This window comes from Lissotriton helveticus, chromosome 9, assembly GCF_964261635.1.
Source record: "Lissotriton helveticus chromosome 9, aLisHel1.1, whole genome shotgun sequence".
Classification (NCBI taxonomy): domain Eukaryota; kingdom Metazoa; phylum Chordata; class Amphibia; order Caudata; family Salamandridae; genus Lissotriton; species Lissotriton helveticus.
In genome coordinates, this window is record NC_136070.1 from 763,648,522 (window position 1) to 763,669,279 (window position 20,758).

Genomic DNA, 20,758 nt, shown 5'->3' on the forward strand with positions numbered 1-20,758 from the left:
TTTTGCTTACTCAGAAGCTTCAATTTTGGCCAATTTCAGGCACAGAAATGACTTTAAACACATTTATTTTAGTTGAAAAAGTAATAATTCACATCCAACATTCATTTACAGCCAAAAGATTTAATGTTAAAATTTCATCGAAATTGACCATTTTGGGAACGTTCGACAGCTCCGCGGTAATCGTTTTTCGGCAGAAAATTGATTTTTTGGACTGTACCTAAAATGATTCAAAATGTCAATTGGATCGTGCCTCATGTTGAATAACCACTTTTTAAACTCTCACGTGACCAAAATTGCCATTTTTACAGAGTTTTGCTTACTCAGAAGGTTCAATTTTGACCAATTTCAGGCACAGAAATGACTTTAAACACATTTATTTTAGTTAAAAAAGTAATAATTCACATCCAACATTAATTTACAGCCAAAAGATTCAATGTTAATATTTCATCGAAATTGACCATTTTGGGAACGTTCGACAGCTCTGCGGTCATCGTTTTTTGGCAGAAAATTAATTTTTTGGACTGTACCTAAAATGATTCAAAATGTCAATTGGATCGTGCCTCATGTTGAATATCCACTTTTTAAACCCTCACAGGGAAAAAAATTGCCATTTTTACAGAGTTTTGCTTACTCAGAAGCTTTAATTTTGACCAATTTCACGCCCAGAAATTACTTTAAACACATTTTTTTTAGTTGATAAAGTAATAATTCACATCCAACAGCAATTTACAGCCAGAAGATTAAATGTTAAAATTTCATCGAAATTAACCATTTTGGGAACGTTCGACAGCTCCGCGGTCATCGTTTTTCGGAAGAAAATTGAATTTTTGGACTGTACCTACAATGATTCACAATGTTAATTGGATCGTGCCTCATGTTGAATAACCACTTTTTAAACCCTCACAGGGACCAAAATTGCCATTTTTACAGAGTTTTGCTTACTCAGAAGCTTCAATTTTGGCCAATTTCAGGCACAGAAATGACTTTAAACACATTTATTTTAGTTGAAAAAGTAATAATTCACATCCAACATTCATTTACAGCCAAAAGATTCAATGTTAAAATTTCATCGAAATTAACCATTTTGGGAACGTTCGACAGCTCCGCGGTCATCGTTTTTCGGGAGAAAATTTATTTTTTGGAATGTACCTAAAATGATTCAAAATGTCAATTGAATCGTGCCTCATGTTGAATAACCACTTTTTAAACCCTCACAGGGACCAAAATTGGAATTTTTACAGAGATTTGCTTACTCAGTAGCTTTAATTATGACCAATTTCACGCACAGAAATTACTTTAAACACATTTATTTTAGTTGAAAAAGTAATAATTCACATCCAACATTAATTTACAGCCAAAAGATTCAATGTTAAAATTTCATAGAAATTGACCATTTTGGGAACGTTCGACAGCTCCGCGGTCATCGTTTTTTGGCAGAAAATTGATTTTTTGGGCTGTACCTATAATGATTCAAAATGTCATTTGGATTGTGAATCATGTTGAATAACCACTTTTTAAACCCTCACAGGGACCAAAATTGCCATTTTTACAGAGTTTTGCTTACTCAGAAGCTTCAATTTTGACCAATTTCAGGCACAGAAATGACTTTAAAAACATTTATTTTAGTTGAAAAAGTAATAATTCACATCCAACATTAATTTACAGCCAAAAGATTCAATGTTAAAATTTCATAGAAATTGACCATTTTGGGAACGTTCGACAGCTCCGCGGTCATCGTTTTTCGGCAGAAAATTGATTTTTTGGACTGTACCTAAAATGATTCAAAATGTCAATTGGATCGTGCCTCATGTTGAATAACCACTTTTTAAACTCTCACAGTGACCAAAATTGCCATTTTTACAGAGTTTTGCTAACTCAGAAGCTTCAATTTTGACCAATTTCAGGCACAGAAATGACTTTAAACACATTTATTTTAGTTGAAAAAGTAATAATTCACATCCAACATTAATTTACAGCCAAAAGATTCAATGTTAAAATTTCATCGAAATTGACCATTTTGGGAACATTCGACAGCTCTGCGGTCATCGTTTTTCGGCAGAAAATTAAATGTTTTGGACTGTACCTACAATGATTCAAAATGTCAATTGGATCGTGCCTCATGTTGAATAACCACTTTTTAAACTCTCACAGCGACCAAAATTGCCATTTTTACAGAGTTTTGCTTACTCAGAAGCTTCAATTTTGACCAATTTCAGGCACAGAAATGACTTTAAACACATTTATTTTAGTTGAAAAAGTAATAATTCACATCCAACATTAATTTACAGCCAAAAGATTCAATGTTAAAATTTCATCGAAATTGACCATTTTGGGAACGTTCGACAGCTCCGCGGTAATCGTTTTTAGGCAGAAAATTGATTTTTTTGGACTGTACCTAAAATGATTCAAAATGTCAATTAGATCGTGCCTCATGTTGAATAACCACTTTTTAAACCCTCACAGGGACCAAAATTGCCATTTTTACAGAGTTTTGCTTACTCAGAAGCTTCAATTTTGACCAATTTCAGGCACAGAAATGACTTTAAACACATTTTTTTTTAGTTGATAAAGTAATAATTCACATCCAACAGCAATTCACAGCCAAAATATTAAATGTTAAAATGTCATCAAAATTGACCATTTTGGGAACGTTCGACAGCTCCGCGGTCATCGTTTTTCGGAAGAAAATTGAATTTTTGGACTGTACCTACAATGAATCACAATGTCAATTGGATCGTGCCTCATGTTGAATAACCACTTTTTAAACCCTCACAGGGACCAAAATTGCCATTTTTACAGAGTTTTGCTTACTCAGAAGCTTCAATTTTGACCAATTTCAGGCACAGAAATGACTTTAAACACATTTATTTTAGTTGAAAAAGTAATAATTCACATCCAACATTAATTTACAGCCAAAAGATTCAATGTTAAAATTTCATCGAAATTGACAATTTTGGGAACGTTCGACAGCTCCGCGGTAATCGTTTTTCGGCAGAAAATTGATTTTTTGGACTGTACCTAAAATGATTCAAAATGTCAATTGGATCGTGCCTCATGTTGAATATCCACTTTTTAAACCCTCACAGGGAACAAAATTGCCATTTTCACAGAGTTTTGCTTACTCAGAAGCTTTATTTTTGACCCATCCCAGGCACAGAAATGACTTTAAACACATTTATTTTAGTTGAAAAATTGATAATTCACATCCAACCGCAATTTACAGCCAAAAGATTAAATGTTAAAATTTCATCGAAATTGACCATTTTGGGAACGTTCGACAGCTCCGCGGTCATCGTTTTTCGGCAGAAAATTGATTTTTTGGGCTGTACCTACAATGATTCAAAATGTCAATTGGATCGTGAATCATGTTCAATAACCACTTTTTAAACCCTCACAGGGACCAAAATTGCCATTTTTACAGAGTTTTGCTTACTCAGAAGCTTCAATTTTGACCAATTTCAGGCACAGAAATGACTTTAAACACATTTATTTTAGTTGAAAAAGTAATAATTCACATCCAACATTAATTTACAGCCAAAAGATTCAATGTTAAAATTTCATCGAAATTGACCATTTTGGGAACGTTCAACAGCTCCGCGGTAATCGTTTTTTGGCAGAAAATTGATTTTTTGGACTGTACCTAAAATGATTCAAAATGTCAATTGGATCGTGCCTCATGTTGAATAACCACTTTTTAAACTCTCACAGTGACCAAAATTGCCATTTTTACAGAGTTTTGCTTACTCAGAAGCTTCAATTTTGACCAATTTCAGGCACAGAAATGACTTTAAACACATTTATTGTAGTTGAAAAAGTAATAATTCACATCCAACATTAATTTACAGCCAGAAGATTAAATGTTAAAATTTCATCGAAATTGACCATTTTGGGAACGTTCAACAGCTCCGCGGTAATCGTTTTTCGGCAGAAAATTGATCTTTTGGACTGTACTTAAAATGATTCAAAATGTCGATTGGATCGTGCCTCATGTTGAATAACCACTTTTTAAACTCTCACGTGACCAAAATTGCCATTTTTACAGAGTTTTGCTTACTCAGAAGGTTCAATTTTGACCAATTTCAGGCACAGAAATGACTTTAAACACATTTATTTTAGTTAAAAAAGTAATAATTCACATCCAACATTAATTTACAGCCAGAAGATTAAATGTTAAAATTTCATCGAAATTGACCATTTTGGGAACGTTCAACAGCTCCGCGGTAATCGTTTTTCGGCAGAAAATTGATCTTTTGGACTGTACCTAAAATTATTCAAAATGTCGATTGGATCATGCCTCATGTTGAATAACCACTTTTTAAACTCTCACGTGACCAAAATTGCCATTTTTACAGAGTTTTGCTTACTCAGAAGGTTCAATTTTGACCAATTTCAGGCACAGAAATGACTTTAAACACATTTATTTTAGTTAAAAAAGTAATAATTCACATCCAACATTAATTTACAGCCAGAAGATTAAATGTTAAAATTTCATCGAAATTGACCATTTTGGGAACGTTCGACAGCTCTGCGGTCATCGTTTTTCGGCAGAAAATTAATTTTTTGGACTGTACCTAAAATGATTCAAAATGTCAATTGGATCGTGCCTCATGTTGAATATCCACTTTTTAAACCCTCACAGGGACCAATTTTGGAATTTTTACAGAGTTTTGCTTACTCAGTAGCTTTAATTATGACCAATTTCACGCACAGAAATTACTTTAAACACATTTATTTTAGTTGATAAAGTAATAATTCACATCCAACAGCAATTTACAGCCAAAATATTAAATGTTAAAATTTCATCGAAATTGACCATTTTGGGAACGTTCAACAGCTCCGCGGTCATCGTTTTTTGGCAGAAAATTGAATTTTTGGACTGTACCTAAAATGATTCAAAATGTCAATTGGATCGTGCCTCACGTTGAATAACCACTTTTTAAACCCTCACAGGGACCAAAATTGCCATTTTTACAGAGTTTTGCTTACTCAGAAGCTTCAATTTTGACCAATGTCAGGCACAGAAATGACTTTAAACACATTTATTTTAGTTGAAAAAGTAATAATTCACATCCAACATTAATTTACAGCCAAAAGATTCAATGTTAACATTTCATCGAAATTGACCATTTTGGGAACGTTCGACAGCTCCGCGGTAATCGTTTTTCGGCAGAAAATTGATTTTTTGGACTGTACCTAAAATGATTCAAAATGTCAATTGGATCGTGCCTCATGTTGAATAACCACTTTTTAAACCCTCACAGTGACCAAAATTGCCATTTTTACAGAGTTTTGCTTACTCAAAAGCTTTAATTTTGACCAATTTCACGCACAGAAACTACTTTAAACACATTTATTTTAGTTGAAAAAGTAATAATTCACATCCAACATGAATTTACAGCCAAAAGATTCAATGTTAAAATTTCATCAAAATTGACCATTTTGGGAACGTTCGACAGCTCCGCGGTAATCGTTTTTCGGCAGAAGATTGATTTTTTGGACTGTACCTAAAGTGATTCAAAATGTCAATTGGATCGTGCCTCATGTTGAATAACCATTTTTTAAACTCTCACAGTGACCAAAATTGCCATTTTTACAGAGTTTTGCTTACTCAGAAGCTTCAATTTTGACCAATTTCAGGCACAGAAATGACTTTAAACACATTTATTGTAGTTGAAAAAGTAATAATTCACATCCAACATTAATTTACAGCCAAAAGATTCAATGTTAAAATTTCATCGATATTGACCATTTTGGGAACGTTCGACAGCTCTGCGGTCATCGTTTTTCGGCAGAAAATTAATTTTTTGGACTGTACCTAAAATGATTCAAAATGTCAATTGGATCGTGCCTCATGTTGAATATCCACTTTTTAAACCCTCACAGGGAACAAAATTGCCATTTTTACAGAGTTTTGCTTACTCAGAAGCTTCAATTTTGACCAATTTCAGGCACAGAAATGACTTTAAAAACATTTATTTTAGTTGAAAAAGTAATAATTCACATCCAACATTAATTTACAGCCAAAAGATTCAATGTTAAAATTTCATAGAAATTGACCATTTTGGGAACGTTCGACAGCTCCGCGGTCATCGTTTTTCGGCAGAAAATTGATTTTTTGGACTGTACCTAAAATGATTCAAAATGTCAATTGGATCGTGCCTCATGTTGAATGACCACTTTTTAAACTCTCACAGTGACCAAAATTGCCATTTTTACAGAGTTTTGCTAACTCAGAAGCTTCAATTTTGACCAATTTCAGGCACAGAAATGACTTTAAACACATTTATTTTAGTTGAAAAAGTAATAATTCACATCCAACATTAATTTACAGCCAAAAGATTCAATGTTAAAATTTCATCGAAATTGACCATTTTGGGAACATTCGACAGCTCTGCGGTCATCGTTTTTCAGCAGAAAATTAAATGTTTTGGACTGTACCTACAATGATTCAAAATGTCAATTGGATCGTGCCTCATGTTGAATAACCACTTTTTAAACTCTCACAGTGACCAAAATTGCCATTTTTACAGAGTTTTGCTTACTCAGAAGCTTCAATTTTGACCAATTTCAGGCACAGAAATGACTTTAAACACATGTATTGTAGTTGAAAAAGTAATAATTCACATCCAACATTAATTTACAGCCAAAAGATTCAATGTTAAAATTTCATCGATATTGACCATTTTGGGAACGTTCGACAGCTCTGCGGTCATCGTTTTTCGGCAGAAAATTAATTTTTTGGACTGTACCTAAAATGATTCAAAATGTCAATTGGATCGTGCCTCATGTTGAATATCCACTTTTTAAACCCTCACAGGGAACAAAATTGCCATTTTTACAGAGTTTTGCTTACTCAGAAGCTTCAATTTTGACCAATTTCAGGCACAGAAATGACTTTAAAAACATTTATTTTAGTTGAAAAAGTAATAATTCACATCCAACATTAATTTACAGCCAAAAGATTCAATGTTAAAATTTCATAGAAATTGACCATTTTGGGAACGTTCGACAGCTCCGCGGTCATCGTTTTTCGGCAGAAAATTGATTTTTTGGACTGTACCTAAAATGATTCAAAATGTCAATTGGATCGTGCCTCATGTTGAATGACCACTTTTTAAACTCTCACAGTGACCAAAATTGCCATTTTTACAGAGTTTTGCTAACTCAGAAGCTTCAATTTTGACCAATTTCAGGCACAGAAATGACTTTAAACACATTTATTTTAGTTGAAAAAGTAATAATTCACATCCAACATTAATTTACAGCCAAAAGATTCAATGTTAAAATTTCATCGAAATTGACCATTTTGGGAACATTCGACAGCTCTGCGGTCATCGTTTTTCAGCAGAAAATTAAATGTTTTGGACTGTACCTACAATGATTCAAAATGTCAATTGGATCGTGCCTCATGTTGAATAACCACTTTTTAAACTCTCACAGTGACCAAAATTGCCATTTTTACAGAGTTTTGCTTACTCAGAAGCTTCAATTTTGACCAATGTCAGGCACAGAAATGACTTTAAACACATTTATTTTAGTTGAAAAAGTAATAATTCACATCCAACATTAATTTACAGCCAAAAGATTCAATGTTAAAATTTCATCGAAATTGACCATTTTGGGAACGTTCGACAGCTCCGCGGTCATCGTTTTTCGGAAGAAAATTGAATTTTTGGACTGTACCTACAATGAATCACAATGTCAATTGGATCGTGCCTCATGTTGAATAACCACTTTTTAAACCCTCACAGGGACCAAAATTGCCATTTTTACAGAGTTTTGCTTACTCAGAAGCTTCAATTTTGACCAATTTCAGGCACAGAAATGACTTTAAACACATTTTTTTTAGTTGAAAAAGTAATAATTCACATCCAACATTAATTTACAGCCAAAAGATTCAATGTTAAAATTTCATCGAAATTGACAATTTTGGGAACGTTCGACAGCTCCGCGGTAATCGTTTTTCGGCAGAAAATTGATTTTTTGGACTGTACCTAAAATGATTCAAAATGTCAATTGGATCGTGCCTCATGTTGAATATCCACTTTTTAAACCCTCACAGGGAACAAAATTGCCATTTTCACAGAGTTTTGCTTACTCAGAAGCTTTAATTTTGACCCATCCCAGGCACAGAAATGACTTTAAACACATTTATTTTAGTTGAAAAATTGATAATTCACATCCAACCGCAATTTACAGCCAAAAGATTAAATGTTAAAATTTCATCGAAATTGACCATTTTGGGAACGTTCGACAGCTCCGCGGTCATCGTTTTTCGGCAGAAAATTGATTTTTTGGGCTGTACCTACAATGATTCAAAATGTCAATTGGATCGTGAATCATGTTCAATAACCACTTTTTAAACCCTCACAGGGACCAAAATTGCCATTTTTACAGAGTTTTGCTTACTCAGAAGCTTCAATTTTGACCAATTTCAGGCACAGAAATGACTTTAAACACATTTATTGTAGTTGAAAAAGTAATAATTCACATCCAACATTAATTTACAGCCAGAAGATTAAATGTTAAAATTTCATCGAAATTGACCATTTTGGGAACGTTCAACAGCTCCGCGGTAATCGTTTTTCGGCAGAAAATTGATCTTTTGGACTGTATCTAAAATGATTCAAAATGTCGATTGGATCGTGCCTCATGTTGAATAACCGCTTTTTAAACTCTCACGTGACCAAAATTGCCATTTTTACAGAGTTTTGCTTACTCACAAGGTTCAATTTTGACCAATTTCAGGCACAGAAATGACTTTAAACACATTTATTTTAGTTAAAAAAGTAATAATTCACATCCAACATTAATTTACAGCCAGAAGATTAAATGTTAAAATTTCATCGAAATTGACCATTTTGGGAACGTTCAACAGCTCCGCGGTAATCGTTTTTCGGCAGAAAATTGATCTTTTGGACTGTACCTAAAATGATTCAAAATGTCGATTGGATCGTGCCTCATGTTGAATAACCACTTTTTAAACTCTCACGTGACCAAAATTGCCATTTTTACAGAGTTTTGCTTACTCAGAAGGTTCAATTTTGACCAATTTCAGGCACAGAAATGACTTTAAACACATTTATTTTAGTTAAAAAAGTAATAATTCACATCCAACATTAATTTACAGCGAAAAGATTCAATGTTAAAATTTCATCGAAATTGACCATTTTGGGAACGTTCGACAGCTCTGCGGTCATCGTTTTTCGGCAGAAAATTAATTTTTTGGACTGTACCTAAAATGATTCAAAATGTCAATTGGATCGTGCCTCATGTTGAATATCCACTTTTTAAACCCTCACAGGGACCAATTTTGGAATTTTTACAGAGTTTTGCTTACTCAGTAGCTTTAATTATGACCAATTTCACGCACAGAAATTACTTTAAACACATTTATTTTAGTTGATAAAGTAATAATTCACATCCAACAGCAATTTACAGCCAAAATATTAAATGTTAAAATTTCATCGAAATTGACCATTTTGGGAACGTTCAACAGCTCCGCGGTCATCGTTTTTCGGCAGAAAATTGAATTTTTGGACTGTACCTAAAATGATTCAAAATGTCAATTGGATCGTGCCTCACGTTGAATAACCACTTTTTAAACCCTCACAGGGACCAAAATTGCCATTTTTACAGAGTTTTGCTTACTCAGAAGCTTCAATTTTGACCAATGTCAGGCACAGAAATGACTTTAAACACATTTATTTTAGTTGAAAAAGTAATAATTCACATCCAACATTAATTTACAGCCAAAAGATTCAATGTTAACATTTCATCGAAATTGACCATTTTGGGAACGTTCGACAGCTCCGCGGTAATCGTTTTTCGGCAGAAAATTGATTTTTTGGACTGTACCTAAAATGATTCAAAATGTCAATTTGATCGTGCCTCATGTTGAATAACCACTTTTTAAACCCTCACAGTGACCAAAATTGCCATTTTTACAGAGTTTTGCTTACTCAAAAGCTTTAATTTTGACCAATTTCACGTACAGAAACTACTTTAAACACATTTATTTTAGTTGAAAAAGTAATAATTCAAATCCAACATGAATTTACAGCCAAAAGATTCAATGTTAAAATTTCATCAAAATTGACCATTTTGGGAACGTTCGACAGCTCCGCGGTAATCGTTTTTCGGCAGAAGATTGATTTTTTGGACTGTACCTAAAATGATTCAAAATGTCAATTGGATCGTGCCTCATGTTGAATAACCATTTTTTAAACTCTCACAGTGACCAAAATTGCCATTTTTACAGAGTTTTGCTTACTCAGAAGCTTCAATTTTGACCAATTTCAGGCACAGAAATGACTTTAAACACATTTATTGTAGTTGAAAAAGTAATAATTCACATCCAACATTAATTTACAGCCAAAAGATTCAATGTTAAAATTTCATCGAAATTGACCATTTTGGGAACGTTCGACAGCTCTGCGGTCATCGTTTTTCGGCAGAAAATTAATTTTTTGGACTGTACCTAAAATGATTCAAAATGTCAATTGGATCGTGCCTCATGTTGAATATCCACTTTTTAAACCCTCACAGGGAACAAAATTGCCATTTTTACAGAGTTTTGCTTACTCAGAAGCTTTAATTTTGACCCATCCCAGGCACAGAAATGACTTTAAACACATTTATTTTAGTTGAAAATTGATAATTCACATCCAACCGCAATTTACAGCCAAAAGATTAAATGTTAAAATTTCATCGAAATTGACCATTTTGGGAACGTTCGACAGCTCCGCGGTAATCATTTTTGGGCAGAAAATTGATTTTTTGGACTGTACCTAAAATGATTCAAAATGTCAATTGGATCGTGCCTCATGTCGAATAACCACTTTTTAAACCCTCACAGTGACCAAAATTGCCATTTTTACAGAGTTTTGCTTACTCGAAAGCTTTAATTTTGACCAATTTCAGGCACAGAAATGACTTTAAAAACATTTATTTTAGTTGAAAAAGTAATAATTCACAACCAACATTAATTTACAGCCAAAAGATTCAATGTTAAAATTTCATAGAAATTGACCATTTTGGGAACGTTCGACAGCTCCGCGGTCATCGTTTTTTGGCAGAAAATTGATTTTTTGGGCTGTACCTACAATGATTCAAAATGTCATTTGGATTGTGAATCATGTTGAATAACCACTTTTTAAACCCTCACAGGGACCAAAATTGCCAATTTTTACAGAGTTTTGCTTACTCAGAAGCTTCAATTTTGGCCAATTTCAGGCACAGAAATGACTTTAAACACATTTATTTTAGTTGAAAAAGTAATAATTCACATCCAACATTCATTTACAGCCAAAAGATTTAATGTTAAAATTTCATCGAAATTGACCATTTTGGGAACGTTCGACAGCTCCGCGGTAATCGTTTTTCGGCAGAAAATTGATTTTTTGGACTGTACCTAAAATGATTCAAAATGTCAATTGGATCGTGCCTCATGTTGATTATCCACTTTTTAAACCCTCACAGGGAACAAAATTGCCATTTTCACAGAGTTTTGCTTACTCAGAAGCTTTAATTTTGACCCATCCCAGGCACAGAAATGACTTTAAACACATTTATTTTAGTTGGAAAATTGATAATTCACATCCAACCGCAATTTACAGCCAAAAGATTAAATGTTAACATTTCATCGAAATTGACCATTTTGGGAACGTTCGACAGCTCCGCGGTAATCGTTTTTCGGCAGAAAATTGATTTTTTTGGACTGTACCTAAAATGATTCAAAATGTCAATTGGATCGTGCCTCATGTTGAATAACCACTTTTTAAACCCTCACAGTGACCAAAATTGCCATTTTTACAGAGTTTTGCTTACTCAAAAGCTTTAATTTTGACCAATTTCACGCACAGAAACTACTTTAAACACATTTATTTTAGTTGAAAAAGTAATAATTCACATCCAACATTAATTTACAGCCAAAAGATTCAATGTTAAAATTTCATCGAAATTGACCATTTTGGGAACGTTCAACAGCTCCGCGGTAATCGTTTTTCGGCAGAAAATTGATTTTTTGGACTGTACCTAAAATGATTCAAAATGTCAATTGGATCGTGCCTCATGTTGAATAACCACTTTTTAAACTCTGACAGTGACCAAAATTGCCATTTTTACAGAGTTTTGCTTACTCAGAAGCTTCAATTTTGACCAATTTCAGGCACAGAAATGACTTTAAACACATTTATTGTAGTTGAAAAAGTAATAATTCACATCCAACATTAATTTACAGCCAGAAGATTAAATGTTAAAATTTCATCGAAATTGACCATTTTGGGAACGTTCAACAGCTCCGCGGTAATCGTTTTTCGGCAGAAAATTGATCTTTTGGACTGTACCTAAAATGATTCAAAATGTCGATTGGATCGTGCCTCATGTTGAATAACCACTTTTTAAACTCTCACGTGACCAAAATTGCCATTTTTACAGAGTTTTGCTTACTCACAAGGTTCAATTTTGACCAATTTCAGGCACAGAAATGACTTTAAACACATTTATTTTAGTTAAAAAAGTAATAATTCACATCCAACATTAATTTACAGCCAGAAGATTAAATGTTAAAATTTCATCGAAATTGACCATTTTGGGAACGTTCAACAGCTCCGCGGTAATCGTTTTTCGGCAGAAAATTGATCTTTTGGACTGTACCTAAAATGATTCAAAATGTCGATTGGATCGTGCCTCATGTTGAATAACCACTTTTTAAACTCTCACGTGACCAAAATTGCCATTTTTACAGGGTTTTGCTTACTCAGAAGGTTCAATTTTGACCAATTTCAGGCACAGAAATGACTTTAAACACATTTATTTTAGTTAAAAAAGTAATAATTCACATCCAACATTAATTTACAGCCAAAAGATTCAATGTTAAAATTTCATCGAAATTGACCATTTTGGGAACGTTCGACAGCTCTGCGGTCATCGTTTTTCGGCAGAAAATTAATTTTTTGGACTGTACCTAAAATGATTCAAAATGTCAATTGGATCGTGCCTCATGTTGAATATCCACTTTTTAAACCCTCACAGGGACCAATTTTGGAATTTTTACAGAGTTTTGCTTACTCAGTAGCTTTAATTATGACGAATTTCACGCACAGAAATTACTTTAAACACATTTATTTTAGTTGATAAAGTAATAATTCACATCCAACAGCAATTTACAGCCAAAATATTAAATGTTAAAATTTCATCGAAATTGACCATTTTGGGAACGTTCAACAGCTCCGCGGTCATCGTTTTTCGGCAGAAAATTGAATTTTTGGACTGTACCTAAAATGATTCAAAATGTCAATTGGATCGTGCCTCACGTTGAATAACCACTTTTTAAACCCTCACAGGGACCAAAATTGCCATTTTTACAGAGTTTTGCTTACTCAGAAGCTTCAATTTTGACCAATGTCAGGCACAGAAATGACTTTAAACACATTTATTTTAGTTGAAAAAGTAATAATTCACATCCAACATGAATTTACAGCCAAAAGATTCAATGTTAAAATTTCATCAAAATTGACCATTTTGGGAACGTTCGACAGCTCCGCGGTAATCGTTTTTCGGCAGAAGATTGATTTTTTGGACTGTACCTAAAATGATTCAAAATGTCAATTGGATCGTGCCTCATGTTGAATAACTATTTTTTAAACTCTCAGAGTGACCAAAATTGCCATTTTTACAGAGTTTTGCTTACTCAGAAGCTTCAATTTTGACCAATTTCAGGCACAGAAATGACTTTAAACACATTTATTGTAGTTGAAAAAGTAATAATTCACATCCAACATTAATTTACAGCCAAAAGATTCAATGTTAAAATTTCATCGAAATTGACCATTTTGGGAACGTTCGACAGCTCCGCGGTAATCGTTTTTGGGCAGAAAATAGATTTTTTGGACTGTACCTAAAATGATTCAAAATGTCAATTGGATCGTGCCTCATGTCGAATAACCACTTTTTAAACCCTCACAGTGACCAAAATTGCCATTTTTACAGAGTTTTGCTTACTCGAAAGCTTTAATTTTGACCAATTTCACGCACAGAAATTACTTTAAACACATTTATTTTAGTTGAAAAAGTGATAATTCATACCCAACCGCAATTTACAGCCAAAAGATTAAATGTTAAAATTTCATCGAAATTGACCATTATGGGAACGTTCGACAGCTCCGCGGTCATCGTTTTTTGGCAGAAAATTGATTTTTTGGGCTGTACCTACAATGATTCAAAATGTCAATTGGATCGTGAATCATGTTGAATAACCACTTTTTAAACCCTCACAGGGACCAAAATTGCCATTTTTACAGAGTTTTGCTTACTCAGAAGCTTCAATTTTGACCAATTTCAGGCACAGAAATGACTTTAAAAACATTTATTTTAGTTGAAAAAGTAATAATTCACATCCAACATTAATTTACAGCCAAAAGATTCAATGTTAAAATTTCATAGAAATTGGCCATTTTGGGAACGTTCGACAGCTCCGCGGTCATCGTTTTTTGGCAGAAAATTGATTTTTTGGGCTGTACCTACAATGATTCAAAATGTCATTTGGATTGTGAATCATGTTGAATAACCACTTTTTAAACCCTCACAGGGACCAAAATTGCCATTTTTACAGAGTTTTGCTTACTCAGAAGCTTCAATTTTGGCCAATTTCAGGCACAGAAATGACTTTAAACACATTTATTTTAGTTGATAAAGTAATAATTCACATCCAACAGCAATTTACAGCCAAAAGATTAAATGTTAAAATTTCATCTAAATTGACCATTTTGGGAACGTTCGACAGCTCCGCGGTAATCGTTTTTCGGCAGAAAATTGAATTTTTGGACTGTACCTACAATGATTCAAAATGTTTATAGGATCGTGCCTCATGTTGAATAACCACTTTTTAACCTCTCACAGGGACCAAAATTGCCATTTTTACAGAGTTTTGCTTACTCAGAAGCTTCAATTTTGACCAATTTCAGGCACAGAAATGACTTTAAACACATTTATTTTAGTTGAAAAAGTAATATTTCACATCCAACATTAATTTACAGCCAAAAGATTCAATGTTAAAATTTCATCGAAATTGACCATTTTGGGAACATTCGACAGCTCTGCGGTCATCGTTTTTCGGCAGAAAATTAAATGTTTTGGACTGTACCTACAATGATTCAAAATGTCAATTGGATCGTGCCTCATGTTGATTAACCACTTTTTAAACTCTCACAGTGACCAAAATTGCCATTTTTACAGAGTTTTGCTTACTCAGAAGCTTCAATTTTGACCAATGTCAGGCACAGAAATGACTTTAAACACATTTATTTTAGTTGAAAAAGTAATAATTCACATCCAACATTAATTTACAGCCAAAAGATTCAATGTTAAAATTTCATCGAAATTGACCATTTTGGGAACGTTCGACAGCTCCGCGGTCATCAATTTTAGGCAGAAAATTGATTTTTTTGGACTGTACCTAAAATGATTCAAAATGTCAATAAGATCGTGCCTCATGTTGAATAACCACTTTTTAAACCCTCACAGGGACCAAAATTGCCATTTTTACAGAGTTTTGCTTACTCAGAAGCTTCAATTTTGACCAATTTCAGGCACAGAAATGACTTTAAACACATTTTTTTTAGTTGATAAAGTAATAATTCACATCCAACAGCAATTCACAGCCAAAAGATTAAATGTTAAAATTTCATCAAAATTGACCATTTTGGGAACGTTCGACAGCTCCGCGGTCATCGTTTTTCGGAAGAAAATTGAATTTTTGGACTGTACCTACAATGAATCACAATGTCAATTGGATCATGCCTCATGTTGAATAACCACTTTTTAAACCCTCACAGGGACCAAAATTGCCATTTTTACAGAGTTTTGCTTACTCAGAAGCTTCAATTTTTACCAATTTCAGGCACAGAAATGACTTTAAAAACATTTATTTTAGTTGAAAAAGTAATAATTCACATCCAACATTAATTACAGCCAAAAGATTCAATGTTAAAATTTCATCGAAATTGACCATTTTGGGAACGTTCGACAGCTCCGCGGTCATCGCTTTTCGGGAGAAAATTGATTTTTTGGACTGTACCTGAAATGATTCAAAATGTCAATTGGATCGTGCCTCATGTTGAATAACCACTTTTTAAACTCTCACAGTGACCAAAATTGCCATTTTTACAGAGTTTTGCTTACTCAGAAGCTTCAATTTTGGCCAATTTCAGGCACAGAAATGACTTTAAACACATTTATTTTAGTTGAAAAAGTAATAATTCACAACCATTATTCATTTACAGCCAAAAGATTTAATGTTAAAATTTCATCGAAATTGACCATTTTGGGAACGTTCGACAGCTCCGCGGTAATCGTTTTTCGGCAGAAACTTGATTTTTTGGACTGTACCTAAAATGATTCAAAATGTCAATTGGATCGTGCCTCATGTTGAATATCCACTTTTTAAACCCTCACAGGGAAAAAAATTGCCATATTTACAGAGTTTTGCTTACTCAGAAGCTTTAATTTTGACCAATTTCACGCCCAGAAATTACTTTAAACACATTTTTTTTAGTTGATAAAGTAATAATTCACATCCAACAGCAATTTACAGCCAGAAGATTAAATGTTTAAAATGTCATCGAAATTGACCATTTTGGGAACGTTCGACAGCTCCGCGGTCATCGTTTTTCGGAAGAAAATTTAATTTTTGGACTGTACCTACAATGATTCACAATGTTAATTGGATCGTGCCTCATGTTGAATAACTACTTTTTAAACCCTCACAGGGACCAAAATTGCCATTTTTACAGAGTTTTGCTTACTCAGAAGCTTCAATTTTGACCAATTTCAGGCACAGAAATGACTTTAAACACATTTATTTTAGTTGAAAAAGTAATAATTCACATCCAACATTAATTACAGCCAAAAGATTCAATGTTAAAATTTCATCGAAATTGACCATTTTGGGAACGTTCGACAGCTCCGCGGTCATCGCTTTTCGGGAGAAAATTGATTTTTTGGACTGTACCTGAAATGATTCAAAATGTCAATTGGATCGTGCCTCATGTTGAATAACCACTTTTTAAACTCTCACAGTGACCAAAATTGCCATTTTTACAGAGTTTTGCTTACTCAGAAGCTTCAATTTTGGCCAATTTCAGGCACAGAAATGACTTTAAACACATTTATTTTAGTTGAAAAAGTAATAATTCACATCCAACATTCATTTACAGCCAAAAGATTTAATGTTAAAATTTCATCGAAATTGACCATTTTGGGAACGTTCGACAGCTCCGCGGTAATCGTTTTTCGGCAGAAAATTGATTTTTTGGACTGTACCTAAAATGACTCAAAATGTCAATTGGATCGTGCCTCATGTTGAATATCCACTTTTTAAACCCTCACAGGGAAAAAAATTGCCATTTTTACAGAGTTTTGCTTACTCAGAAGCTTTAATTTTGACCAATTTCACGCCCAGAAATTACTTTAAACACATTTTTTTTAGTTGATAAAGTAATAATTCACATCCAACAGCAATTTACAGCCAGAAGATTAAATGTTTAAAATTTCATCGAAATTGACCATTTTGGGAACGTTCGACAGCTCCGCGGTCATCGTTTTTCGGAAGAAAATTTAATTTTTGGACTGTACCTACAATGATTCACAATGTTAATTGGATCGTGCCTCATGTTGAATAACTACTTTTTAAACCCTCACAGGGACCAAAATTGCCATTTTTACAGAGTTTTGTTTACTCAGAAGCTTCAATTTTGACCAATTTCAGGCACAGAAATGACTTTAAACACATTTATTTTAGTTGAAAAAGTAATAATTCACATCCAACAGCAATTTACAGCCAAAAGATTAAATGTTAAAATTTCATCGAAATTGACCATTTTGGGAACGTTCAACAGCTCCGCGGTCATCGTTTTTCGGCACAAAATTGAATTTTTGGACTGTACCTACAATGATTCAAAATGTCAATTGGATCGTGCCTCATGTTGAATAACCACTTTTTAAACTCTCACAGTGACCAAAATTGCCATTTTTACAGAGTTTTGCTTACTCAGAAGCTTCAATTTTGACCAATTTCAGGCACAGAAATGACTTTAAACACATTTATTTTAGTTGAAAAAGTAATAATTCACATCCAACATTAATTTACAGCCAAAAGATTCAATGTTAAAATTTCATCGAAATTGACCATTTTGGGAACGTTCAACAGCTCCGCGGTAATCGTTTTTCGGCAGAAAATTGATTTTTTGGACTGTACCTAAAATGATTCAAAATGTCAATTGGATCGTGCCTCATGTTGAATAACCACTTTTTAAACTCTCACAGTGACCAAAATTGCAATTTTTACAGAGTTTTGCTTACTCAGAAGCTTCAATTTTGACCAATTTCAGGCACAGAAATGACTTTAAACACATTTATTGTAGTTGAAAAAGTAATAATTCACATCCAACATTAATTTACAGCCAGAAGATTAAATGTTAAAATTTCATCGAAATTGACCTTTTTGGGAACGTTCAACAGCTCCGCGGTAATCGTTTTTCGGCAGAAAATTGATCTTTTGGACTGTACCTAAAATGATTCAAAATGTCGATTGGATCGTGCCTCATGTTGAATAACCACTTTTTAAACTCTCACGTGACCAAAATTGCCATTTTTACAGAGTTTTGCTTACTCAGAAGGTTCAAGTTTTTACAAATTTCAGGCACAGAAATGACTTTAAACACATTTTTTTTAGTTGATAAAGTAATAATTCACATCCAACAGCAATTTACAGCCAGAAGATTAAATGTTAAAATTTCATAGAAATTGACCATTTTGGGAACGTTCGACAGCTCCGCGGTCATCGTTTTTCGGAAGAAAATTGAATTTTTGGACTGTACCTACAATGATTCACAATGTCAATTGGATCGTGCCTCATGTTGAATAACCACTTTTTAAACTCTCACAGTGACCAAAATTGCCATTTTTACAGAGTTTTGCTTACTCAGAAGCTTCAATTTTGACCAATTTCAGGCACAGAAATGACTTTAAAACATTTATTTTAGTTGAAAAAGTAATAATTCACATCCAACATTAATTTACAGCCAAAAGATTCAATGTTAAAATTTCATCGAAATTGACCATTTTGGGAACGTTCGACAGCTCCGCGGTCATCGCTTTTCGGGAGAAAATTGATTTTTTGGACTGTACCTGAAATGAATCAAAATGTCAATTGGATCGTGCCTCATGTTGAATAACCACTTTTTAAACTCTTACTGTGACCAAAATTGCCATTTTTACAGAGTTTTGCTTACTCAGAATCTTCAATTTTGACCAATGTCAGGCACAGAAATGACTTTAAAAACATTTATTTTAGTTGAAAAAGTAATAATTCACATCCAACATTAATTTACAGCCAAAAGATTCAATGTTAAAATTTCATAGAAATTGACCATTTTGGGAACGTTCGACAGCTCCGCGGTCATCGTTTTTCGGCAGCAAATTGATTTTTTGGACTGTACCTAAAATGATTCAAAATGTCAATTGGATCGTGCCTCATGTTGAATAACCACTTTTTAAACTCTCACAGTGACTAAAATTGCCATTTTTACAGAGTTTTGCTTACTCAGAAGCTTCAATTTTGACCAATTTCAGGCACAGAAATGACTTTAAACACATTTATTTTAGTTGATAAAGTAATAATTCACATCCAACAGCAATTTACAGCCAAAAGATTAAATGTTAAAATTTCATCTAAATTGACCATTTTGGGAACGTTCGACAGCTCCGCGGTAATCGTTTTTCGGCAGAAAATTGAATTTTTGGACTGTACCTACAATGATTCAAAATGTTTATAGGATCGTGCCTCATGTTGAATAACCACTTTTTAACCCCTCACAGGGACCAAAATTGCCATTTTTACAGAGTTTTGCTTACTCAGAAGCTTCAATTTTGACCAATTTCAGGCACAGAAATGACTTTAAACACATTTATTTTAGTTGAAAAAGTAATATTTCACATCCAACATTAATTTACAGCCAAAAGATTCAATGTTAAAATTTCATCGAAATTGACCATTTTGGGAACATTCGACAGCTCTGCGGTCATCGTTTTTCGGCAGAAAATTAAATGTTTTGGACTGTACCTACAATGATTCAAAATGTCAATTGGATCGTGCCTCATGTTGATTAACCACTTTTTAAACTCTCACAGTGACCAAAATTGCCATTTTTACAGAGTTTTGCTTACTCAGAAGCTTCAATTTTGACCAATGTCAGGCACAGAAATGACTTTAAACACATTTATTTTAGTTGAAAAAGTAATAATTCACATCCAACATTAATTTACAGCCAAAAGATTCAATGTTAAAATTTCATCGAAATTGACCATTTTGGGAACGTTCGACAGCTCCGCGGTCATCAATTTTAGGCAGAAAATTGATTTTTTTGGACTGTACCTAAAATGATTCAAAATGTCAATAAGATCGTGCCTCATGTTGAATAACCACTTTTTAAACCCTCACAGGGACCAAAATTGCCATTTTTACAGAGTTTTGCTTACTCAGAAGCTTCAATTTTGACCAATTTCAGGCACAGAAATGACTTTAAACACATTTTTTTTAGTTGATAAAGTAATAATTCACATCCAACAGCAATTCACAGCCAAAAGATTAAATGTTAAAATTTCATCAAAATTGACCATTTTGGGAACGTTCGACAGCTCCGCGGTCATCGTTTTTCGGAAGAAAATTGAATTTTTGGACTGTACCTACAATGAATCA